Source organism: Salvia hispanica, chromosome 5, assembly GCF_023119035.1.
Source record: "Salvia hispanica cultivar TCC Black 2014 chromosome 5, UniMelb_Shisp_WGS_1.0, whole genome shotgun sequence".
In the NCBI taxonomy this organism is placed as follows: domain Eukaryota; kingdom Viridiplantae; phylum Streptophyta; class Magnoliopsida; order Lamiales; family Lamiaceae; genus Salvia; species Salvia hispanica.
In genome coordinates, this window is record NC_062969.1 from 17,863,659 (window position 1) to 17,888,656 (window position 24,998).

At 38.8% G+C, this 24,998-nt stretch overlaps 1 long non-coding RNA gene and 2 pseudogenes across 1 annotated transcript; 2 read left to right on the forward strand and 1 right to left on the reverse strand.

Annotated features, from left to right (window-relative positions):
* Positions 1-1,691: 1,691 nt before the first annotated feature.
* Positions 1,692-4,594, forward strand: LOC125189540 (annotated as a pseudogene).
* Positions 4,595-10,985: 6,391 nt separating this feature from the next.
* On the forward strand, positions 10,986-15,352 carry LOC125189541 (annotated as a pseudogene).
* A 133-nt stretch (positions 15,353-15,485) lies between these two features.
* Positions 15,486-15,872, reverse strand: LOC125186942. Its single transcript, XR_007170535.1, has 2 exons — positions 15,828-15,872; positions 15,486-15,641 (listed from the first exon to the last, which is right to left on the reverse strand). It is a non-coding gene; the product is annotated as an uncharacterized LOC125186942 (long non-coding RNA).
* Positions 15,873-24,998: the final 9,126 nt, after the last annotated feature.

The window sequence follows — 24,998 nt, forward strand, 5'->3', positions numbered from 1 at the left end:
TAAAAATAAAATATACTCCATCTATCCCAGTTTAGGTCTGCAATTTAGTTAGCCATAGTTAAGAAATCGTCACGCTGTAATAATGCGTATTATGAAAGGCATTTTTAACTTTTTTAGAAAGGTGTTTCTTTTGTTTTATTTTTATAAAATAATGTCATTTAAGTGTAAATTTCATTAATAATGATACAAAATTTTACGCTCAAATATCAGTAATTTTAAACGGTATCTTAAACCTGTACTTGATAAATTATAAAACATGACTCTTCCTTAAACTGGGACAGAGGGAGTACTCATAATGAGTGGCTACTATTATAACCCCGTGAAAATAAATATTCCACGTGACAAAGAGGTCAACATCTAAATTTACACTTTATCGAGTAGGAGCAAATAAGAAACTTTGTGTTTCAAAAAAACACACGTAATATTGGAAATCACTTTTGGCCAATCATTTCAACTTACACCTTATCGGCTATGAGTCTCAAAACACGTGGGAAATAAATCACTTTTGGGGGTTTAACTTGGCCCCTCCCATCACAAAATAAATATCTCTCCATTTCATTCAGAGGCAGAGCAGGAGGGTGAGACTAGCTCTCGCTTCCAATTTTCGGGGCATGTAGCTTCTGCTCAAACACTCGTAAAAATAAAGTCAGCTTGCTATAGAATTATAGATTATTTACAAAATTGATTTGTACATCTCATGACTATTTTTAATATTTGTATTGCTTTTTTGCTATTACTGTTCTACCTTTGGTTGTGGTTTTGTTCCATTTATAATTATAATCATGTTCAGGAGCAATCGAAGGGGCTGAAATGCTGTTTAAAATACTGGTCTTGTCAGTTCTGGTGTGAGCTGCGGCCGGGAATGGGGGTTTACTAGCCCCTTGTTCCGAGGGGGCTGTTGATATTCCTCTAGACAGTGAAGTTTTTTGCGCCAAAAGGTTAAAACGACAGCAAGTAAGCTTTCTTTTGATGATAACTCTATCATGTATAAAAAAGTCAATATCTAAGTAGTATTAGATTAACCATATCTTTGGAAAGGGAAATTTTTTTGTTGAACCCAAATTATGCTCATATTTTGGGTTTTCATTAGTTTAATAATGGACGCAGGGTCTATAAATGATATGTAGAGTTCCGTGCCCTGGTGGTTTGGTACGGTATACCATATGTTTTCCCCGCACAAAAAGTTATGGTATGCAAAAATATTCCTTTTTTTTGGGGTTATTTTTGAGTTGGTTTTTAAAAATTGTGGGGGTTTTTTTATACCGTTACCATATGGGTTTGTATTCCGCTTCCGTTATATTCTTTATATAACGAATTGTACGCTATTATATCTTTATCGGGAAAAATCATTATAAAAATCCAAAAGAACAATTCAAGGTTCAACTACTTCAAAAATTTATAAAATCAAATCTTGTTCATAAGCATTTTTTTTAAATTTTAGTACTCCATAAATATAACATTATATATGATAATTAATCATATACCGGTATCTGGTGATCATCGCGATTAAAAGATGAAAAGATATCCCCGGACCCCCTTTAGGAAAATCAATTCTTCCCTGGTTTTTAGCCGATATCATCCGTACAGAAAACTAGGGATACCAAAAATTGATATTTTCGGTCGGTAAATCCGGTATGTCGGTATATTTCCCCACCCTACTTCCGTTTTTTCCCTGAAACGTACGAAAGGGGATGACTTACAAGACAAGACTTTTTTCAGGTATATCAAAGGGGGACAGGGGGAAGGCTGTGATCGTTTCATGGGTTACAGTTGATAACCTGGATCGAACAAAGTTAGATATGGCCTATCAGAAAAAAAACTTGATTTGACTGCACAAGGCACTGTGCACAACTACACTTTTTTCACCATAAATCGGGTATATTCATCAGTGCCTGATTGAAGGTCTTCAGGTAACTATTAACCAGATTGAATGTTCTGCAAAGACATGACATCAATGTTCTTAGGTAAAAATTTTAGGCAATCTGCAACTTTTTCATCCAAAAAAAACAATTTTTTATCTATTTTAAATTTTAAAGGCGAACTTTCAAACACGGATATGCACTTTGGCTTTAGCCTACTTCCAATAATCCTATTGGAATTATAGGAGATGTTTTCTTTTTTAGTATGACACCCAAATATTACTATGAAATTGGAGATGGAGATTCTTCTAGGGGCTTTTTTGGGTTTCCCGGGCACCCTTACCAGTTGGTCCTGATGCACCTCAAAAATTTTCAAAAAACGGGTCATCTTTCATCTTAAAGGTTTATCTACAGATGTCTTCAGATGTTGGGATTAGCCAGTAGCCATACAACTAAATTTTCTTTTTAGTTGAGTTTAAATTGTATAATCTTGAATTGTACTTTGTATCAGTGTATGGTAGGACCTTTAATCCAAATTATTCAATTTTCTATTTCCTTCCAGGAGATCTTGGTCAAACATAACCCCTTTTGACTTTTTAGCATTTCAAAGACTGGGGGAAAACTGTTTTATTTCTTGAGATCTTTTATAGGATCAAAACAAATATCATGATGTTGGTGTTCGCTGGGACTCATGGGCTCGTTTTGTTGAACCTAGCACAGCTTATCAGCAATGGATGTGGTCAGCTGGAAATCATGAAATTGAGTACTTTCCATACATGGTAAAGACTTTTCCATTTGAGACCTAATGATCCTTCAAATTTTTTATGCGTTATTAATACGTGTGGACAACCATTGTAAGATTTCTATGTATGAAGTTCTTTTTTTTTTTTTTTGGCTTTTAACAACTTATTTTCCTGATGTTCAGGGAGGTTACTCCTTTCAGAAATTTTCTTCAGAGATACCCTACTCCTTACCTTGCTAGTAATAGCACTAGTCCTCTGTGGTATTCTGTGAGAAGGGCTTCTGCTCATATAATTGTCCTGTCCAGCTACTCTCCATTGGTAATTAGCCATTTCTATTGCATATTGGCTTGTTATTTTCTTTTCTTTGTTAGTTCATGTGATTTTTATTATTAGCTTTATGCATGAAGTAGATACCCTTCACCTGCGGTAGTTGTTTTCTTTCTAAGTTCATTATCATTGTTGTTCTATATCCTTATTTATCATTGCAGTGAAATATACCCTCAGTGGGAAGTGGCTTAACGAAGAGTTTACAAAAGTCGATAGAGAGACTCCATGGCTTATTGTGTTGATGCATTCTCCAATGTATAACAGTAATGATGCTCATTTTATGGAGGGTGAAAGCATGAGAGTGCTGTTTGAGAGCTGGTTCTGTCAATATAAAGTTGATATCGTCTTTTGTGGTCACGTCCATGCATACTGAAAGATCAGTAAGACTCTTGTTAGGTTTTCCCTTAAGACTTGAATCATTCATGCATAGGCTGAACATTGTTGAAAACTCAATCTGGTTTGAGACAGATAGTGTGCCTCATCATGCAATTCTTGGGATAGTTTTCAACAATGTTCCCTATCATGAATGATTCATGTTTCAGTCAAGATGTTGATGATCATTTGCACTCACGTGTTGCATTTCAGCTCTGATTTTCGTCTTCCTCATTATTGTTGGGCTTTCTTCCAAGCTAGTAATAAAATATTTTTCATATTTCAGTACCGTATCTCGAACATAAAATTCAATGTATCAAGTGGTCCTGCTTTTTCCTGTACCTGACAAATCAGCACCTATTTATGTAACTGTTGGAGATGGAGGAAACAAAGAGGGTCTTGCTGAAAGGTAATCCATGTTGCATTTTCCATAAAAAGGAAAGCCATACTCCTTAAATCTATTCTCCATATGTAATGTCAATCTTTGTTTCAATAACATATATGTTGGCTCTGCAGATTTAGAGATCCCCAACCAGACTATTCTGCTTTTCGGAAGCCAGCTACGGACATTCTACATTAGACATAAAAAACAAGACACATGCAATTTACCACTGGAACAGAAATGATGATGGAAAAAGGATCCCAACTGGATTCATTTGTGCTACTCAACCAGTACTGGTCAGTCCATTGATACACGTTGGAAGGTGTACAAGCGCGGAGTGAGGAAGTCGTTGGCCCAACAATGAGTCTCGGCAGCTGTTATTTGTTATTTTCCTGATTTAGTTGTTGCACTTTTTTAGCATTATTGATTATTGTAAGCCTATAAATATTGAGCTCTCCAAAGATGACAAACCATCTTGGAAACTTGATCTTTTGGGCGAATTAGCGCAGGCCTCCTGTGAGGATTTTACCTTCAGTTCTTGTTCGTGTTCAATCAAATAAAGCCGAGCCATTTTCCTCTTTATTTATCATATTCATTGTGTTCTTGACAAACAGTATTCGAGTGAAGTAATTTCCACAGCACTCCTTGTGCTCATATCATCCGGCGGCCTATTCTTCTTTGACTCTCTAATCAGCTATATGCAGAAAAGAAAGAGTAAAATATTTGACTGGGTTGATGCAGGGACTTAATCGTCGGAGAAGAAAACTGAGGAAAAATCATCTCCATTCCGCCTTGTCCGATTTACCTCTGGTACTGTGAATTTAGCGTTCAAGCGCTGTAAGTTCCTTTCGAGTACGTATGGAGTCTCATTCTTATTCAGATTCAGAAGTTGTTAGAATAAGCTACCTCTGGCCAATGGGAACCTTTACCTGTAATAAAACTTTGTTTCTGATATTGTGAGACTGAGCTTTGATGCATGTATCTGTGCTAATATATACTGCAACTGGAAACGAACAGCATTTGGAATGTTTTTTTAGGGTATTAATAATGGTTTCTTATTTACTCCCGTGACTCAACTCCAAACTTATTGGTTAGAAGAGTCTCGTCCTTACCTGTTAAGTTGTGCTTCATGTTCTAACAATATTTGGAATGTTATTTATAAACTCATGGTGTCATATATACCGCTTAACGCCTACATAGATTTATATTTTCCAACCTTCAAAAAGTTTATAATATACACTACTAGTATGTTAAAATTCTAATATCTTGTCCCACATCGGCTTGGTGATAACCCTCCCCCTTATGAGGCCTTTTAAGGATGAGTGGCCCATTTCTAATATAGTATAAGATACAAATATAAATGATACAAAATGCATCCATCCAAAAACACATGATATAAAATGCAGTTTCGTATTGTGTTAGGATTTTTCTGCCAATCTTATTTTAGGTGTGAATGCCTCTTGAGATTCTTTAGGGTCTGTTCGGTATATGAAATTGAATTCGAATTATAATTTAATTTCAAATACTTTGTTCCATATAAAAAATTTAAAGTTTATGATATGCAGAACGTTGCGGCTGGATCAAGGTATCATTTGATTTGTATAAATACAAATGCATACACAAAATAGAATTGTCGTATGCATATGCATATATATAATATCCTGCAAGTTTTCCTATAAAAAATACATTATTATATAAAGAAATCTCAAATATGTGAGTATAAAATTAAATTTTAGATTCAAATGGACAGCTCGCCTCCATGCATAGCAGGCATGTTTTTTGCCATCATTAACAATTCAAGAAACTTTTAATAATTTGTTATTTCACTTTTGGAAAAAGTTTATTTCTTTTAAAACTGAGATTCCTTTTAAAACTGAGATTTGTAACACTGAGATTCCTTTTAAAACTGTACAGGCGACAGCTGCAACGACTGTTGGTGTCTAGTTGTTGTTCTGATATGGAAACCGTATTTAAACTATAAATGCTCGAAAGGAAACATATTAGTAGTAGTAATTTTTTAATGTATTAGGTAATAGGGATGTCTATCTTTTCTAATATGCATGACTGCATCTCACTCATAAATTTAATAATATATACCGTAGTTGTACCTATTTCAATAAAGTACTAATTAAGTATCAATACTAATTAGATCTTGACCAAGTTTGTTCATGGACAAGGGTTCCTAGTCTTTTACAAAATATACTTCATTCGTTCCAAATAAGTGATTAATTTCCACATTTTGATTGTTTCATTACAAGTAAATAATTTCTATTTTTAGCAAAAATAAAATATATAATCTTCTTATTTTATTTTCTTCTCCTACTTTATTATCTTTTTCTCTCTATTATTTTATTCTCTCCTACTTTATTCTTTACAATTAACTATTACTTTTAAAAATCACGGTCAAAAAGAAATCTTCGATGCGGTGGGATGGATGGAATAAATCACAACAGCTTTGATTAGTCAGCCATTTGGAATCTGAGATCTCTTGTGTAGATAAAACATCATTTTTAGATCCTTAAAAGATCTTTGTTCTGTAAGACACATATTAGGTAGAAATTAAAAAGGGTTGACTCAATAACGTATGGAGTCATGAAACGTACATTAAATAAAATTGACTATATATTGGTATGGTCCCAACCTCCTCAACCTACTGGATAATAATGTGATATTAATGGTCACAGTAAATCTAAGTAACTTAACCTTTTTGTATATAAATCTTGTTTGTTGAAGGGCCCATTTTCAGTCCAATTTTCAGCGATAAATCAGTTTTTTTGGTAAGTTAAATATATAATAAGACAATCCAATTTTCACACTCAATTCACCAATTATATATTCTCTAGTGTACGAGAAATAGTCCTATTTATGGACAACAGAGTTTAATGTACATCTATCAAAGTCAAAGAGGGAAGGAGAAAAGTTATACTACACCCGTCAATAGAAAATAAACTACTTTTACCATTTTGGACATTCCACCAAAATTAGACCAATTTTTAAATATAAAAAGTTTTAAACAATTAAATACTTAATAATATATACCCCGCATTCCGTAACACTACTTCCACATTTTTCCTTTTCTCTCTACTTTATCAATTGTGTATTTAACTTATGTCATATACTACAATTTACTCAATTTGGTAGTAAGAATTTTCATGAATAGAAATGAGAATAATTTTGATGGACATGTCAAAATGGATAGACTATTTTTCGTGTACCGAGTGAGCATATTTTTTTTCTTTCCATTTTTAGATAAGACTATTAATTTTTCGTGAAATCTAAGTTTACTTAATTAACATTTTTACAATAAACCTCAATTATGCCCAAATTCTTCGAGTTGACGTTACTAACGAAAAGAATAGTTTTCAATGCAATAATTGGTTTTTCTTTTATGGGAATCATCTTTATGGGAATCTATTTTGAAGAAATAAAACAAAAAAGTGGATACAAAAGATTCCACAACTTAAGTTGAAGAGGAAATGAAATTAGAGGGTGAGGGTTCAGTCGACAACTTGTGCTGATATGGGGCTATTTCTAATATTGAAGGCCAATAAAAATTAACAAGAGGTCATCTCAGCACCTAAAAATCTAGAATTTTGTGGAACATATTCAAAGAGGGCAAACAAGATGAGATCCCATTAAATTTCGATTTATTGCCCCAATAAATGTGCAATTATACAAAAACGACTCAACAAACGAATACCCCCTCCGTCCCGGATTAAGAATCATTTGCATAAATTTCCCCCGTTTAAAGTCTTTTTTAAAAAATTTTCAGTTAAAATTTTATCCATTCTTCATCAAAATTACATAAAAATGTCATTATCTACATTAAAATAAATCAAAACAAAAATAAAAAGCGGGACACACCTTCAACCAACTCCACCATCTCACTTCATTTATCACACACTCTATCATCTCACTTCATTTATAACACACTTCACCATCTCACTTCATTTATTACACACTCCATCATCTCACTTCATTTATTCACACTTCAACTCTTTTTTAAAATCGAGCCATAACAATAAGTGACTCCAAATGTGGGAAGGAGGAGATAGAAGAGCACCTTAACCGGGCCCGGTTTTGGGCCGAAGTCCCCTCCACGCATCATTCCCTCAAATTAGGGGTTCCGGGCAAACAACTCCTTCAGCAGCACAACTGCCACCTTTCCGCCACAACTATTCATTTCACAACATATTTTAATCGTAAAATAGAAAACGTGAACAATTAAAACCGGGAAAATTCATTGTTCCAAAAAAAGGAAAAGAAAATTACAAATCCTAGAAAATTTTTTTACCAATACTAGAGAAAGAAAATTACCAAAACCCGAAAAAAGAAAATTACAATACCTAGAAAAAAAACTACTTTTTCTTCATTTGTCCGAAGGTATTCGATCATCTCATGGTGCAATTCGAGCTCGTATTCGACATTCTCGAGGTATCCCTCGATGTCAACTCCGAGGCCCATCCGCAACGTAATACTCTATCCGACATGAGTTTGATATCTTGTCCAAGGAAGGATTGGGTGGCGGCGGCGGATCCGGGTAGCTCGCGTTCCCTTTCCCCCTTTGCTTTCCTCCCCCTTTTGTGCCCTCGGCCCTTTGGGAGGGGGAGAGAGAAAAGGGTTCTTGTCCGTTGGGGTCGAGGGGGACCTCCTTCGCCAAGTGTGTGTCCGCCCGGCGATTTTGGGTTTCTTTTTGCCCCGTCCCCCCCATTTTTTCCGGGCTCTTCACAAGCCCCCAAACGTCTCCCTCGGGTTCGCCTTGGCCTTGTCCACAAGGTCCTCTGGTGCCCCCCGGGCCACATCCGGACACGTTAGTCCACTTGCCATTCCACTTGTTAATCTCCTTGCCCCCGCCCCCAAATGTTGCGTGCTTCCGTATCCCGGGCGGCCGGTTGATAGTTTTTTTACCCCAAACGGGCCGGAAGCCCCCCCTTTTGCGGCGATCCCCGTTCCGGAGCCGCTAGTTCTTGGCCCCAAATTGTCTCCTTGGGTTTTTGGCCCCTCCCCCGGGCCCCCCTTGCCCCTCCGTGGGGCTCCATTCGCGATATCGTACTCATCGGGGCTAATGGCGATTCCATGTCAATATTGGTAGGCAGCCCGGGGTAGGCGTTCTCTGTCGGGGGTCCGGGGCCCCCGGCCCCGGGGTTCACGAAACGTCCCCGGCGTTGGGCGGCGGAAAACCAAACCTAAACTCAAAAGTCTTGAAATGCTAGAGGATTGGGGAGAGTTTGTGTGGAAGATTACAAAAAAAGAGAAATATAGTGTATAAATAAAAAAAAAAAATTGAAATTCGTGGGGACTTGGGCCCCGGCCCGGCAAATTTAAACGCGGGCCCCGGGCCCGCTCGGCCACCCGGGGGAGCTGCCCCCGGGGGCGTGCTCGGGGCGGCCGGGCCGCTCGTCCTTGGGACCGTGGGGGGGACGCGGTGCTCCCCGTTCTCGGGCGGGACTGCGTTTGCCCCCGGCCCCCCAAATGATGCTCTAATACTCCTCTTTCATCCCTATTACTTGTCATTTTTCGATTCCATACTGTTACATTTACTTTTTTTTGGTAATAAGTCCACATTTATACCTATTGGTTTTTTTCCACATTTATTAAAAAACTAATTTTCCCGTATATCTCTAAAGTAGAATTTTTTTTGGGATGTCCATAAAAATTCCTCTTCATTTTTGGTGATTTCATTATCTCTAAGGCATGCAATGGTCGGCTAGGGGCGGGTACCCGGTCGTCGCCCCCGTGGCGGGAACCATTCTCGCAAGCGTTTTGGGGACGGATCGGCGTGGGCGCACCTCGGGCGGCGCGGCGTCGGCACCCCTTGGGGACCCCATGGGCCCCGGGTGGGCCGGCCCCCATTTTTTTTTTTTTTAAAATCATATATAAAGCGATTTTCATTTCTTTTTTCATTTGCACCACTTTTTTTAAGATTTTTCTCTCTCTCTAACTTTCTTAAAGAGCATCTCAGTGTGGACCCAAAACAAAAAAAGTCGGTCCGTGCGGGGCTCCGGCCCCCAGTAGTGGGATCGGATGAAGGAAGGGGCCCCGGGTTTAACATCCTTGGAATCGGATGATGGGGATGATGGTGGCCCCGGGGGGCGAGGGGGGAACCGGGGTATCCCGGGCGGGGGGGGGGAGCGGCGGGGCGTCGGCGCCCGAGTGGGGGGGTGGGTGGGGGAGTCCCCGGGGGGGGCGCGGTATATGGGCCCCTCGCGATTTTGACGGCCGTCTCACACGTTCCCCCGGGGAGGCGGTTCTCGCGATGACCCTCATTGCATGATTAAATCTGGGGGACGATGATACCCCCGTTCCCGGCGCCCCGGGCCGCCCCGAAGAGGAGACGGGGGAAGGGGGAAGGGCAAGGCGGTGGGCGAGTCATCGCAGCCCGGCCCGGCCCGGAGGAAGTGGACGGAGGATGAGTATCCCGCGGTGGCCAAGGGGTGGTTGGGGTGTGCGCGATCCAGCTTTGCGAAAAACCCGGCGTTCGTCAACATGTGGCGAAGATCGGGGCGCCTATAAGACCCCGCCCGCACGGGAAGGCCCGCAACGGGGGGGGCCCCGGAAGGGGGGGCCCCAGGGCGGGTGGCCGTTTCGGGTAGCCCCACGCCCTCTTTTCCGGGGTGGGCGGGCCCCGGGGCGACGCCGGAGGTTCCCCGATGGTTCCCCTTGGGGGGGAAGTATAAGGAGTTCCCTTAAAGTGTTTTTGTTGAAGGACTCCGAGGATTCCCCGGGCGGTGCGGCCCGGTGGGAAAAGCGCAACAACAAGCGGCCTACGGCGGCGGCCCGCGGATCCCCCGACCTCCCCCGGATCGAGGGGTTTCCATCCCCCCCTTTTGGTCGCCCCCCCCCGGGACGAAGCGGGCGCGGGGTCGGGGATCCCCCCTTTGCCCGCGGGCCCCTCCTCCCCCCCTCCGCCGCCCCCTCAGTACACTCTCATTCCCTAACCAAAACGGGCTCGGATGTTCATCTTCGGGGGAAGAAAGCCCCGGCCCCCCGGAGAAGAGGTTTCACGAGATGCCGGGGCATCGTCGTTCGGAGATCGCGAGGTCACGGTGGGGTTGACGTGGGGTCGGTCCCCGGGTGGCGCGGGGCGCGGCGCAGGGGCGACGGCGACGCGATGAGGAGTAGAAAATGGCGGGGCTCGTGTGTTAAGTTTTTTAATGGAATGGATTATTTTCCCCTATATGTGTCGTAAATTTAATTCGTATATCGCAATTTTTAAATTGTAAATGTAGTATATTTTGAATTATTTTTTTGCTTTTTATGGTGGCCCAAATCGCGTGGCGGGTGGTTTTTTTTGTGTTGGCGATGGGGGGAGAGAATGGGGCCCTATTGGCCTTAAAACTTTGGGTTCCCAATAAGGTGGATCTCTTTTAAATTAAAAATCTTTTTAATTATTTTATTTATATCTCTTTTACTTTATTAATTGTACATTAATTCTTACATCATTCTAAATATTCATATTTTTGTAAGACGGGAAAGGTATATAAAAAAAAATTAATTGACTAATGTTTTTAACTATTTTTTTTATATTTAAAAAATCATTCAAATTGCATTCCTCAGTACCATCCTGCTTATTTATTTGGCTGCGATGACAAAAAACCACCACAAAAAAAGGGCTGAAAAGAGAGGTTAGTGATCGAATAATTATGTTTGTGATAATCATACGTTAAGTTGTTTTATATTTTTGGCAAAATTTTCCTTTTCTTTTCTCTTTTGCATGTTTTAACTCTATATTTTAATCTTTAATATATAATTTCTTAAATTTCATATTCAAGAGAAATCGTTAAATAGTGAATATTTCCCTTTTTTTTTAAAAAATGAATTTTTTTTCATTTTTTTTTTGTTTTTTATAAATAAAAACTATAGAATCTTTTTTTTTGGGGCGTGGCCCTAAAAAAAACATTTTATTTTATTTATTTTTTCTCATCATCTCTCTTGTTTTACTCTTTTTTTTTCATTCTTTCTTACTTTATCAATTCTTCTCTTTTTTTTTGATTATGCATTAAAAAGTCGTTTGAAATGTTTAAAAATAGAGTGGGTAATAATAAAATAAAATAAAATAAATTAGCCCTCTTGTATCAAGTGTTGAATTTTCGATTTCTGGGAAGTGCATAGAGGCATATGAATAGCATGTCTTCGACCATCCCCTTTTCTGGACCCCGATGAGCAGGGCGTACCACCGCTCTTCCTCCGCCGCTCCGCCTCCCAAAACCACCTCACAACTCGCCATTGTCGGCTCCAGTCTCTGCCCCCTCGAAAGCCTCGACTATGAGTAAGCAAGCCTCCTGCTTTCTCACTTCTCAATTCCACATCACTTTTTTCCCAAATTTCCCCCTTTGTCCTTCTCAAATTTCTCTCTTTCCCAATGTGTTTTTGCTCTGAAAATTAGGTTTCAAAATTAGGGAGAGTGTTTACTAAAACAATTCCTTCCATAGTTTTTTTCCCGGGTCTATCTATTTCCTCTGGCATCTCACCTTTTTTTGTTTTTTTTGCAGGATTATAGAGAATGATTTTGTGAGGCCTGACTGGCGAAGTAGGGAATTGATTGAGATATGCCAATACACATTGATGAAATGGATACTGTGCCTTCTAATTGGCCATATTGTCGGTCTACTTGGATTCTTCATCAACCTCGCTGTGGAAAATCTAGCTGGTCTCAAGTTTGTTGTCACCTCCAACATGATGCTCGCCAGAGAGTAACAGACTTTACATTCATCTATCTTTGATTTTATACTATTTTTATAAAATTACTTACTAGTTTTTAATAATGGACAGGTTCATGATGGCTTTCCTCATTTTTTCATCTTCAAATCTAGGCTTGACATTGTTTGCAAGTTTGATCACTGCTTTTGTAGCCCCTGAGGCGGCTGGCTCAGGTATACCGGAGGTTAAGGCTTATTTGAATGGTGTAGATGCTCCCGCAATATTTTCACTCCGGACTCTGATTGTCAAGGTATTTTAATTTGTATGATTATCTCAACGAAATGAATGTATACCGGAACGCCAGTGAGACTGCAGTTTTCTTCAACTGTACTGTTCGTGTTTTCCTACGTTATTTAATCATCGAACTTAAGCTTTTGAATTTGGGGACCTTATTTGAAAGTTGCGTAACACAGATAGTTGGAAGCATATGTGCTGTGTCATCATCGCTAAATGTTGGAAAGCGGGGCCAATGGTTCACTGTGGCGCTTGCATAGCTGCATTGCTGGGTCAGGGTGGATCGAAGAAGTTTGGATTAACCTGGAAGTGGTTGCGGTTTTTTAAAAATGACCGTGACAGGAGAGATCTTGTTACTTGTGGATCTGCTGCGGGTATAGCAGCTGCTTTTCGTGCTCAGTTGGTGGTGTGCTGTTTTCTCTTGAAGAAATGGCATCTTGGTACTACTACCTTACCAGTTAATGTTGTTCAAAAATATGTGATAGTGCGTAAATGTGGACTGCTTATGCTTTATGTAATTTCTTTCCTGCAGGTGGAGAGGCGCTCTGTTATGGAGAACTTTCTTTACTACAGCTGTTGTTGCTATAGTTCTCAGAGCTCTGATTGATCTCTGTTTGAGTGGTCAGTGTGGCCTATTTGGAAAGGGGGCTTATAATGTATGATGTCACGTCGGTAGATACTACCTATCACATCTGGGATGTACCTCCAGTTCTTCTTCTTGCATTGGGAGGTGGCATATTAGGAAGCGTATACAACTGCCTGCTCAATACAGTTCTCAAAACTTACAATGTAATTAACAAGTAGGTCTTCAATCTCATACTACTTCTTTTATGAGTTTCCTATGCAAACCAATTCAAGTGTGTACTTATCATTTATGCCAGGAAAGGAGTTGCTTTAAGAATCCTGTTGGCTTGTTCTTTATCAATCTTCACTTCTTGTGTTCTATTTGGACTACATGGCTCGCTCCTGCCGTCCGTGTCCATCTGATCATCAGAACCCTGCCCTACAATTGGCCTGTCAGGGAATTATAAAAAGTTCCAGTGTCCTCCTGGTTACTACAATGATCTTGCTAGCCTCTTTTTAACACTAATGACGATGCAATCAAAAACCTCTTCAGCAAAGGCACCGACTTGAGTTTCAACATTCATCAATGCTCATCTTCTTTGCTGCCTGTTTCTTTCTCAGCATTTTCAGTTATGGCATTGTTGCTCCGACAGGCTTATTTGTGCCGGTCATCGTAACCGGTGCTGCTTATGGGCGTTTTGTTGGAATGTTATTCGGTTCAAAATCAAATCTAAACCACGGACTCTTTGCAGTTCTTGGTTCTGCCTCCCTTCTTGGCGGATCAATGAGAACGACTGTTTCTTTGTGCGTCATCGTTCTTGAGTTGACCAATAACCTATTGCTGCTGCCACTTATAATGATAGTTCTTCTCATATCGAAGAGTGTGGCAGACGTCTTCAATGAAAATGTATACGACCTCATAATGATGTTGAAGGGATTACCTTACTTGGAAGATTATGCTGAGCCATATATGAGGCAATTAACAGTTGGGGATGTTGTTACAGGCCCGCTACAGATCTTTCATGGCTTCGAAAAGGTTTCTAATGTTGTGCACATTCTCAGAACCACGCGACATAATGGGTTTCCTGTGATAGACGAACCCCCATTCTCCGAGTCCCCTGTCTTATATGGTTTAATTCTCCGAGCACATCTTCTCACCTTGTTGAGATCAAAAGCTTTCTCACGAACTCCATCACCTGTTAGCCAAGATACTATTGCTCTCTTTTCAGCTGATGATTTTGCAAAGAAGGGTTTGGGCCATGATGATAGAATTGAAGATCTTGCATTGTCTGATGAAGAGATGGAGATGTACATAGATTTGCACCCATTTGCTAACACATCACCTTACACCGTCGTGGAGACAATGTCGTTAGGAAAAGCGCTGATGCTTTTCCGCCAAGTTGGCTTGAGGCACCTGCTGGTCATTCCGAGGTTTTCCGGGGTACGTCTCTCCCTTGAGAATTTTATTGATAAATATAGTGTTTCCTTATAGCACTCATGTTCTAGTTTTGGTACTTGATATCTTAATCTTTTTAAAGTTACTGAAATTGATATTGTCTGCCTTAAGCAGAGACATCCAGTTGTGGGTATTTTGACAAGGCACGACTTCAGGCCGGAACACGTCCTGGATCTGCATCCGCTTCTGGCAAACAGCAGGTGGAAAAGATTGAGATTACGATTCCCTCAACTAAGGAAGCTCGTTTGAAGAACCTAAAATGGTTGGAACTAGCTCTTGCCCCCTGAGCAGAAAGCTGCGAGGAATATTCATCAATCCACATAGACCTAGTAAGTCGTAAGTGAAATGCCCAGTTCTCCTAATTACGTACAACAAGAGAAAAATTTTGTGCATTGGCACATTCTATTTGATTTATTACCACATCGAACATAAGCCATCCACCAAATACTATGCTTTATGAGCATTCGACATGCTTTGGAGAAACGAACTATACCTACAGTCCTACATGGCTTAAGAAGGGAAATAATCACTGTATATATTAACTGCAACACAGAAAATAGTTATACTGGATCAGTTGGTACATTTTGTCCTCCATCCCGTATAATGCCAGACTGCGTGTAGATTGTTTGAACTGTAACATACTGGTTAAAATATGTTTCACTCTTTTATTCCACTGTAAATAGCTATGATCAAGTCCCATTTAGGTTCTTGCTGATAACTGAGTAATATATTCTTACACTTTGCTTTTCTACCTGCAAAATCTTTGTGATTCCTTTGTTGGTTTACCTTTTTATGAATGTGTAGAATAGTATAAAAACAAGTCATAATAAGAAAGGGAAGTACAGTCATAGAGAAGCTAGAGTATCCCTTTATTCTTGCTGGAAAATTATTACTTCTAACTTATGTATATATATATATATATATATAGAGTATCTGATAGCCCTCAGTCTTGACCGTGGCTGGTGTACTCGAAATATTCAGCAACACAAGCTGAAATAAACACACTGTTGATGAAATGAAGTTATTTGTTTGCACATATAAATTGTTATCTTTAATGCAAATTTTCAACAAAATCTTGTTGCTAAATATTACCAGTCGTGAACTTGAGAACGACAACTATGTCATGACAGCCCAGATATCATTCTGGGCTCTAACAAACACAGCAAAAAAACCAGTGTGAGAAAACCTACCTTGAGGGCATGAAACAGCCGACATGGATGTTCTTGCCCGACCCAGAACGTCATGCATGTAGATTTTTCTAGCACAGTTTTACGATCTTTATCACATCCATAGTGCTTATCCATCCCTAGAAATCCTCAGCTCCATTCCAAGAAATTAAATATGTATAAGATTAATCAATCTTCAGAGAAAAAAAAAAATGTAAATGTAATGTGTATATGTGATGGGAGAAAATGGAAGAACCTATGCTGAGCAAGAGTTATGCCATATTTATATGCAACAAGTAGTGATCTTTAGTGGTTGAAAATTTGGTACAAGTGAAATTTAGCATTATTTAAAAAGTGAAGCTGCAGACATGTGATGCTGTTAATTTATGCTATGTTCACATGGTTATGGTTTGAAAAGTCACATGATTAAGCAGGATTTGCTACCTCAAGATTTTGGCAATTGCCAACTATTTTTGGATGCTTATTCAAATCAGGCAATGCTGAGTACATGCTTTAAATTTTAATACACCACAACTTTTTTAAACTCCAATCTCATATTTTAACCTACAATAGACATGAAAGTCATAAAGCAGCTAAAGGTGAAAACAATCTGGCCAAATATTAGTAAATGAAACTGAAAAGAGTATGTCTAACTTACTCTAATAAACAAATCACTATTTAGAATTTAAAAAAGTAATACTGAAAATTTGACAATAAAACAAAAGGCAATTAAGAATTTAAGACCCTACTTTATACTTCCTTCTTCCACACAAATAGCCGGAAGTATGATTAAAAACTACATTAACATAATTTCTTCCGAATCTAAGTAAAAATGCGAAAACTTCCAAATATTGCATGGACATGATTTACATGCACAAAATATTAGACTAATAGCGATTTTGAATCTTTTCCAAAGACTTAGATACCGAATAAACTAAAACATCAACACATAATACCAACAACTTCCAGATCTAGAATTAACCTATGGACTCACGAGAAAGTGAGAGGCAAAGAGAGAATGGAGAGAAGTGGTAGGTTTCAAATGTGGATGCCGTTTTGGGGGATAATATATTGGAGTATATATAAGTATTTGTAATGGCATTTATGTAAATTGTAAATGCAAGGGCCAATGTTTTATGTACAAATAGAAATGATGAATGTGGACATTAATTTGTGGACATATCAAAATAAATGACAAATATGGACATTATTTCGTAGATGGGGGAGTAGGTCTTATCCCTTAGTTTTGAATGGGTTTTTTACTATTTCAATTAACAAAAATAATCTCATTGGGCACACGAGTTATAATGAGAAAATTTAAAAAAGCAAAATTTAAATAATGGAAAAAGTGGGCAACGTGGAAGAGAGAAAGAGAATAGAAATGTGGATAAAGATGAAGAAAAAAGAAAAAAATAAGAAAAGAGGAGAAAAAGGAAATTGAATAAATGTTACTTATAAGTTGTAAATAGTATGAATATAAGAGTATTGATGGGATTATTTTTTTGATGACCAAATAAAAACGACACTATTTTTTGTGGTGGAGGGAGTATTTTTTGGGCATATTAAAGTACGCTAATTTCATTGTAGAAAGTGGAAAGGGGCGTAAAGAGAGATCAAATGAAGAAATCAAATGAATCATAATAATACTCCCTCCGTTTTTTTAAAAAAAAAGAACTATTTTCATTTTCAGCTTCCTAAAAATAGAAATTTTAGAATTTTTCTACTTTAACTGACCCACAATCCACTCTCTCTTACTTTACTCATTTTTATTTTCCCCTCTTTTACTTTACTCATTTTTCGTTTCCTCTTCTTACTTTACAAATTTTTCTCACTTACTTTACCAATTGCATTAATAAAGCCAGTTCGTTTACATGTTGCTATTTTTTTAATACGAAGGAGTATAACAATACTAGTAAGTCATTGGGTTGGACAACAAATCGAGTAAACAATACTAGCGTAGTCACTCGTTTGACAACCTTCCAACTTAGTGACTCGTTGAGAAACATTCCGACTCCACGAGTCGTTGGTCATAGAGTCGTTGGATTGGATATTCTACATTTACTTAATTCACCTAACACATTTTCTTAATTCCTGAAAGAAACGCCTCTAAAACTATGGAACGAAGGGAGTATGTCAATTTGATTAACAAAGAGGGAGTACTTTCGTTACATTTTGTGTTAAACTATCTAGGATCAAGTACTATACTGTTGTAATCTTGGAGCTAGTTGTAATTAATTAGAGAAAAAACAATCTTGTAGCTTAGAAAATAATTAAACTCACTGCTGAGTAATCACATTTAATGTCTGAAAATCGAAATAAAAAAGCAAAAAATCCATCAAAGTTGTTGGAACAATCGCTTCAAAACACAACGAAATTAACCTTAAACCCTTGGATTCAATCAACATAAACTGCAATTCTAAATTCTTTCTACAATAATCGAATTGAAGAAAAATGTCATCTTGGATCCCTTCACTCTTCAATCCCTTCACCGACGACGACAATAATCTCAATCCACCCGAGCATTCCTCACCCCCAAAAAGCCCTGCTGCCGGCGCTAGGGATGATCTCTCAGCGTGTTCCGCGGTGTCGCCGCCTTTCTCGCGCCTCCCTCGGCGGCGACTGCCTCCTCATCTGAGGCAATCGATGGGATTAAAAGTGATTTGGCTGAAATCCAGGGCACATTCAGATCAGGGCTATCGCTAATCTCGTCGAAGATTACTTCGAATCTACTGCAGCTACAGAATCAAATCAGTGATGGAGATGGGAATGATGGCGTGGAAGAAGAGGGGAAGAGAAGATGACGATGAGGAAGATGGATTGGGGATTAGTGAAGAGATTTTGGAATTTGTTTTGAAAATCTCGAGGCGGCCGGAGCTGTGGACTGATTTCCCCTTTCCATGCCTGAAATTGGTAATTTTATTTGTAAAAGTTCTTATTTTTCCTTTTGTCCATTTTGATGGTATGTACTGATTTCATACTTATATAAATGCTATGTGTTTCCTGTTGTTTTTATGATGATTACAATTCAGTGAGATTTTGAGTTGAGGTTACTGCCTATTGATCTTCTTTCAAGATATCAACCTATGGTTTCATGAGATTTCAGGAAGACTTAAATCTGGAATGAGTTTGATAGATCACTTGTATACATACAAGCATTTGTAGATACAATGTTGGGCAAACTGACCATGCATTGTGACATTCATGTCTAGATTCTTGCAGTTAGTTGATTTTCTCGAACTCTAGAATCACGAACTTACAGATTATTATTCATGTTTAGTAAATATGTCATTTGATTGATGGTTAAATTGTTGGCCAGTCCCGGTTGATCTTGAAACTTTATGCAGTGAGGTCTAGTTAATGCATGATCAAGCTGTGATGCTATTCGGCCTACATATGCCATCTTTTACCAATGTATTTGGCGGAAAAAAGGAACATATCTCGACATATTGGAGGTATTTGGCTTTAATAGACTGTGGTATTTAGAAGGTGTAGTTAAGAAGGAAAAATGTATCCCAATTGATTTTTTACCAAATTATTTAGTTCACAAAATGGTAAGCATATCTAGACTCTGGCATTTAGAAAATGGTGATGCAGTTATGATAAGTTTGAATGGACAAACTCATATTCGGCTGTTGCTATTTGGTATTATGATATAGATGAATTTTGGTGTGACTTAAATAATGATTTTAATAGACTAAAGGTATACCTCTATTCTATGCTAGAGGTACTCATACAAATGTCTGAAAATGTGTGTGTATGTATGTTGTCTGTGTGTAATTGTGTATTGGGAAGAGGGAGCTTTCTTGGTGGTTTAGCCTCTATAAGCTCAATGCACCACTTTATATCTACTTTTACCATAAGAAACATAAAAGAAATAAGACTCGTATGCTGAGGGGTATGTGATCTGATGCTGACTAAGATACTCTGTTGCAGATTTTCAATTGTCAAATTATCAGAAAGAGCATGCGGAAAATATTGACCATTTGGTACCTGGACTTTGAGATGCTGAGGCAGAAATCAAGGCAGTCAAATGAGCAAGGAGAAGTTTTGGCTTATATACTTTATTCTACTTCTTCCCAGGTTGAATGAAGAAGATCTGAAGCTTTCTCGACTCCACAGGCAAGGCTTTATCTGATTTGGGTTTATTGTAGCATTTCTTTTCATTTCTGTTGAAAACTATGTAGCCAGCATCAGATGATCACAATAGTTAGGTCATTAGAAGGATCATAAGTGAATTTCTAGGTTCATTTCTCTTGTTAGTCATTGCATCAACTTATACAGTTATGTATAGCAAATGACATGATTGTAGCGAATTTCTCTCTTTCTGCTCTTGTTTACCAGAATCGAAAGAGAATAAAAGGATTCGTCTAGTTAAGACACCTGTTGTTCATCATTCAAGCACTGTCGTCAAGTTATTGGTTTTCTGCAGGTTGCTGAAGCAGGGAGACACTTTTGAAGCAACTTCAAAATAAGAAGAAACCTCCGGAAATCCTGACTCATCTGATGCTAAGGATGCATCATCTGAGACTGTAAATCCAACTCAACCCAGCGCACTGTTGAAGAGCCTGAACCTGAATCTGAATCTGAATCTGTATCTGGTCATCAGCCAGAGGAAGTTGAGGCAGGCCCGTCCGCTGATGCTCACAAGCAATCTCCAAACGAGGAGGATGTTTCATTTAGCGATCTTGAAGACGAGGAAAATGATGATCCGCTCAGATAAGCTATCAGCACGTAGAGCATCAACGAGCGAAAAGCTTGGGTTCAACTGATGAGAACTCGATCTCAGGGTTCTAAGCCAAACGCAAGCCACAATGTTTCAAAGGATAAAGAATCAGAAGGTGAGGATTCAACGATTGGCTCATACTGTTGATGATACCGATTTCTCGATAATTTGGGAGAGCAGTGTGAAACTTCTACCATGTGTAAATTTATTTCTCCCTTCCTATATTTTTTTTCTTTACATTTCTGTGTAGAAATTAGCAGCCTTAGTTGATTAAAGGAGGATGGGCGATATTACAATGCATGTCATGAAATTGCTTTTTCTTTTTTTGGTCATTTTAGTGTTGCTTATTTTCTGTCAACTGTGATATGTGTGTTTAATTTGTATATAAATTAATGTGTATTTTTGGTGTAGTAATTTGTAGTATATGAATGTCATCAAAATTTAACCTTTATATTGGTTGTGGTATTTATGTATAGTTATCAAGATGAGTGTGCACTCACAGTTTTCAAATCTGGCTTTAAATATCCGTGGAGTTTGTGTAATTCTTCTCTTTTAATGTAAATTTTGGGATAAGGGTGTTTGTGGTTTATATGTTGAACATTAGTAGAGCATCCACGATGCCGTCCCCTGCCACAGGGTGTCTCTTGATGGAGGGTTGAGCCCTATCTAGCAGACATTTCCGCTTCCACCAATGGTAATGGGCGTTGGGCCATGATGGGCGGCTGATGCCCACCCGCTGCGAGTGAGCGCTATTTGGCATTAAAAATTTCGACATTCTTTTTTTCAATCAGAAAAAAATTAAATTAACAAAAAAAATTTCAATTCTTCAAATATTACTGTTTTATCTTCCAAAACATTCCAAAATATATCTGAATACATCATTCATCACATAATTTTTTTTAATAATTTTAAATTATATACTCTCCTCAAACCCTACGATAAAAGACAAAGCTTATTTTTAAAGACTATTTTAAAAAATAATAATAAATATTTAAAATAGTATAAAAGAAAGTAGGCAGAATTTAATAACATGATGTTAATTTTCAGATTATTCCTTTTTTTACTTTATTTTTTCTCTACTTTAATTGTTTATTTTAAAGATTATTTTTTCAAATGGAGCTGCTTAAATGAAAACTGCCCTTACTACAAATGGACAGAGTGGAGTAATTTTTAATGTGATTTTTAACTTATAGAATTTTTATTACTCTCTCCGTCCCCGAAAAGTATGAACATTTGGTTTGACTGGTTTTAATGCATAATATTTAATTGGTAAAATAAAAAAGAGATAGATAAATAAAAGTTTTAAAATATTGTTAATGGAGAATGAGTCTTGTTTCATTAGTGGAGAATGAGTTTCAAAATTAGAATGCTCATATTTTTCGCATTTGTGCTTTAAATAAGCTCATACTTTTAGGACGGGGGAGTATATAATTTTATTTTTTTAGGATTTTAACAAAGAAGTTAAAATGTTACTTATATCAAGCAAAAATTCTTGTTACACGACATTCATAGAGAATACAATTATTTTTATTCGTTACTCTCTACCGTTGATGCACTTCTTTTTAACACAGAGTTTAAGAAATGAATATTTCGCGGTGCTAAGCTTAGTATGTAATAAAGTAGATAATGTAAGAGAAATTAAAAAAGTAGAAAGTCAGAAAAGTAGAAAGTGAATAAAGTAGAGGAAATTAAGTACTCCCTCCGTCCCTAGTATTAGACTCACTTCTCTTGGGCACATGATTTAAGGAATTGATATTTAAATAGTTAAAGTGGAGAGAGTAATATCACGACCGCAGACTTTTGCTAAGGATAGCGAAAGTGGGTAACTGCCACTAATGGGGGATTAAAGAAACTGGGAAGAAAAAGGGGGAAAGAACTTGTGAATATACCAAGGACAAGTCGATCATTTCATAGGATAGAAGCTAAATGTACCATTTCATGGTCTTAGAACTAGAATGAATATTACATCAATAAATCAGAGTTCGAAGGTGAGATTCTAAGATGTCTCACTCTACAAAGAGCAATGGAATAAGTCCATACTAGACGATCTCTCGTGTATGAAGACACGAATCGTGAAAGATCCACCGGATTATTTAGTAGTATTCACTCCGATCATTTCTCCAACCTTCTGACGTTCAACCCGCACATTTATAAATACATAGCAGGCTGAGTACAGGAGTACTTAGTGGACACATGCCGAAAACAAACATACAAGTATATAGTTGTCATCCATCCACAAGATCGTACCTGGGTTTTTCTTAAAAAGGCCCGAGCATACTAAATTCTCCTGATCTAAAAGTCCGACCGTAGCCTAAGTTCTTTCAAAATTTCTACCATATCTCAGGACCGTGTACCGTGAAGGTGACCACCTTTCAAATGACACATCGCGCCAACCGCGATGGCTCACGCCCGTGCACATTATTCGAACAGGGGATTTGCGGGGTCCTATTGGGAACCGAATTTTAAACTCCTCGGCCGGCACGCTAAACCCACGGGCTACAACCTACCGATAGGCCTCAAAACAAACAATTTATGGCATGACAACACTTTAAAACAATCATCGCCATTTTGAGAAAAGATGATTTTTCATAATTTCACAAATATTTGCTTTATCCACACTATAGTGCTGGATATTAAAAGAAAGCCCAATAGTATGCTTATGTCTCAACTCAATTACTCGCCTTGGCTTCACTCGCCCCTTGAGCAATTTATCCCTTGAAAAAATAAATAGCGTAGCACGCTAATTAATACTTGAATTATTTCTTAGAAAGAATGCATGCATCCTATCGATAGCACCTACATCCTCAAATTCTCCTGCCTATAGGATTTTTCTTAATCCTACCAGCTTTTACTACTCGTGTAGAAGTTTATTTATTCTCTTTATTAACTTGGAGAAATTCTATTTTCTCTAACTTGAAATATTCGGGCACTTATTAATAAGAATAGGAATTCTGAAAGTCTCTTCTAAATCCCTTTCTTCTATTTTTCTTGTTAAGTCACGCATGAGGCCGCGGGGCGACGCCGTCTGCTTTCGCCTCCCACTTTACTACTTTATTTTCCCGAAGTCTAAATAAATTATTTGGAAATTCTATTCTCGACCTTCGAACTCCAACTCTATTTTTTTCCATCTTTGAAAACTTAGCAAATTATTCGAGAATTAATTAATTGAGTTTCACCTCAATTCTTAAATTAATTCCATCCAACTACAATCAAATCTTGGCCCAAACAATAAACCTCTTAGCCCACTAATTAAAAAGACTTAGCCTCACTACTAAATTTGGTCCAGCAACTTCATTTGCCTTAGGCCCAAGTTTCTTTGAAATAAAGTGGAATAGGCCCAAAGTAATATTTGATTAGCCCAAATATACTCATATCGGTCAACTCCCTCTCACATCATTCTTTTACTTCTTCCCCAAAATTTCCAATTAGAGTTTTCCACTCAGCGGCGAGTTCTCCTCTTCTCACGCCTTCTTCTCGACGAATCGCCTCTACCTCACGGCCCTTCGGCGGTTTCGCGCCTGGGTGGACTCCAATCCCCTCAAATCGATCTCTCTCATTCACTTCTTCAAATCCCTAAAATTAGAGAACAAGGCAGCGCGCCTTTCCTCTCCGTGAAATGCCAGCTCCGATCAGATTTCGTAGTCCCGTCGGCAAGGCATCTCCTCCATCGAAGTTCTCTCTCCGCCGAACGCCCTCCGGCGCAGTTCTCTTCCCTCTCAGGCGGTATCGTCGGCCAGAGAGGAGGAAGCCGCCAACTCCGTGCCTCCGCAGAATCCCGCCGCCGCGGCCGGCTCGTCGGCTGCTCTCCTTCGCCGCCGCGACTCCGCTTCGCGCTCTCCGACGAGCTGCTTCAGCGCTGCGTCCTCGGTGAACCTAGCGTGGGCAGAGAGGAGGCATCGCCTCCTCCTCCTCTCTCGCCCGCGATTTGCAAGCTGCCCATGAGGTTTTCGTTCTCCGTCGACGCTCTTCCGTCTTCCCGCCACTTCGCCCCCGCCGCCGTGATCCGCAGCCCGCTGAAGTTCTTCGGCTCCGTCGACACCGCCGTCGCCCGTAGCTCCCTCCGCCTAAGCTAAGTCTCCTCCCCCTTCTACTCAATTTCTAACAATAAAACGAAAGCTTGGGGCTCTCATTCTTGCTTATTGATTCGAACTTGGCTGCACTTAATCACTCGGAAGGAGCTGCTATTGTTTTTGCTACACTTAGTCTTGTTTATGAGACATTTGTCATACTTATGTGGTTTGATGATTTGGGAGTATTTCATACTTGATCAAGCATATCAGTATCATGTGTTGGTGTTTGGTTCTTTATGCTTGCTAGTTCTTACTATGACCATTCTATTGAGCTTGGCGAATCTAAGTTATTGGCTATCTATTGGTTGATCTACATGATGCGATGGAGACGTGGTGTCGAGGTTGTCGGATTACTCTAACGCTTGAATCCCTGGCGGGTGGTTGTCCTGCCGTCACCGCCCC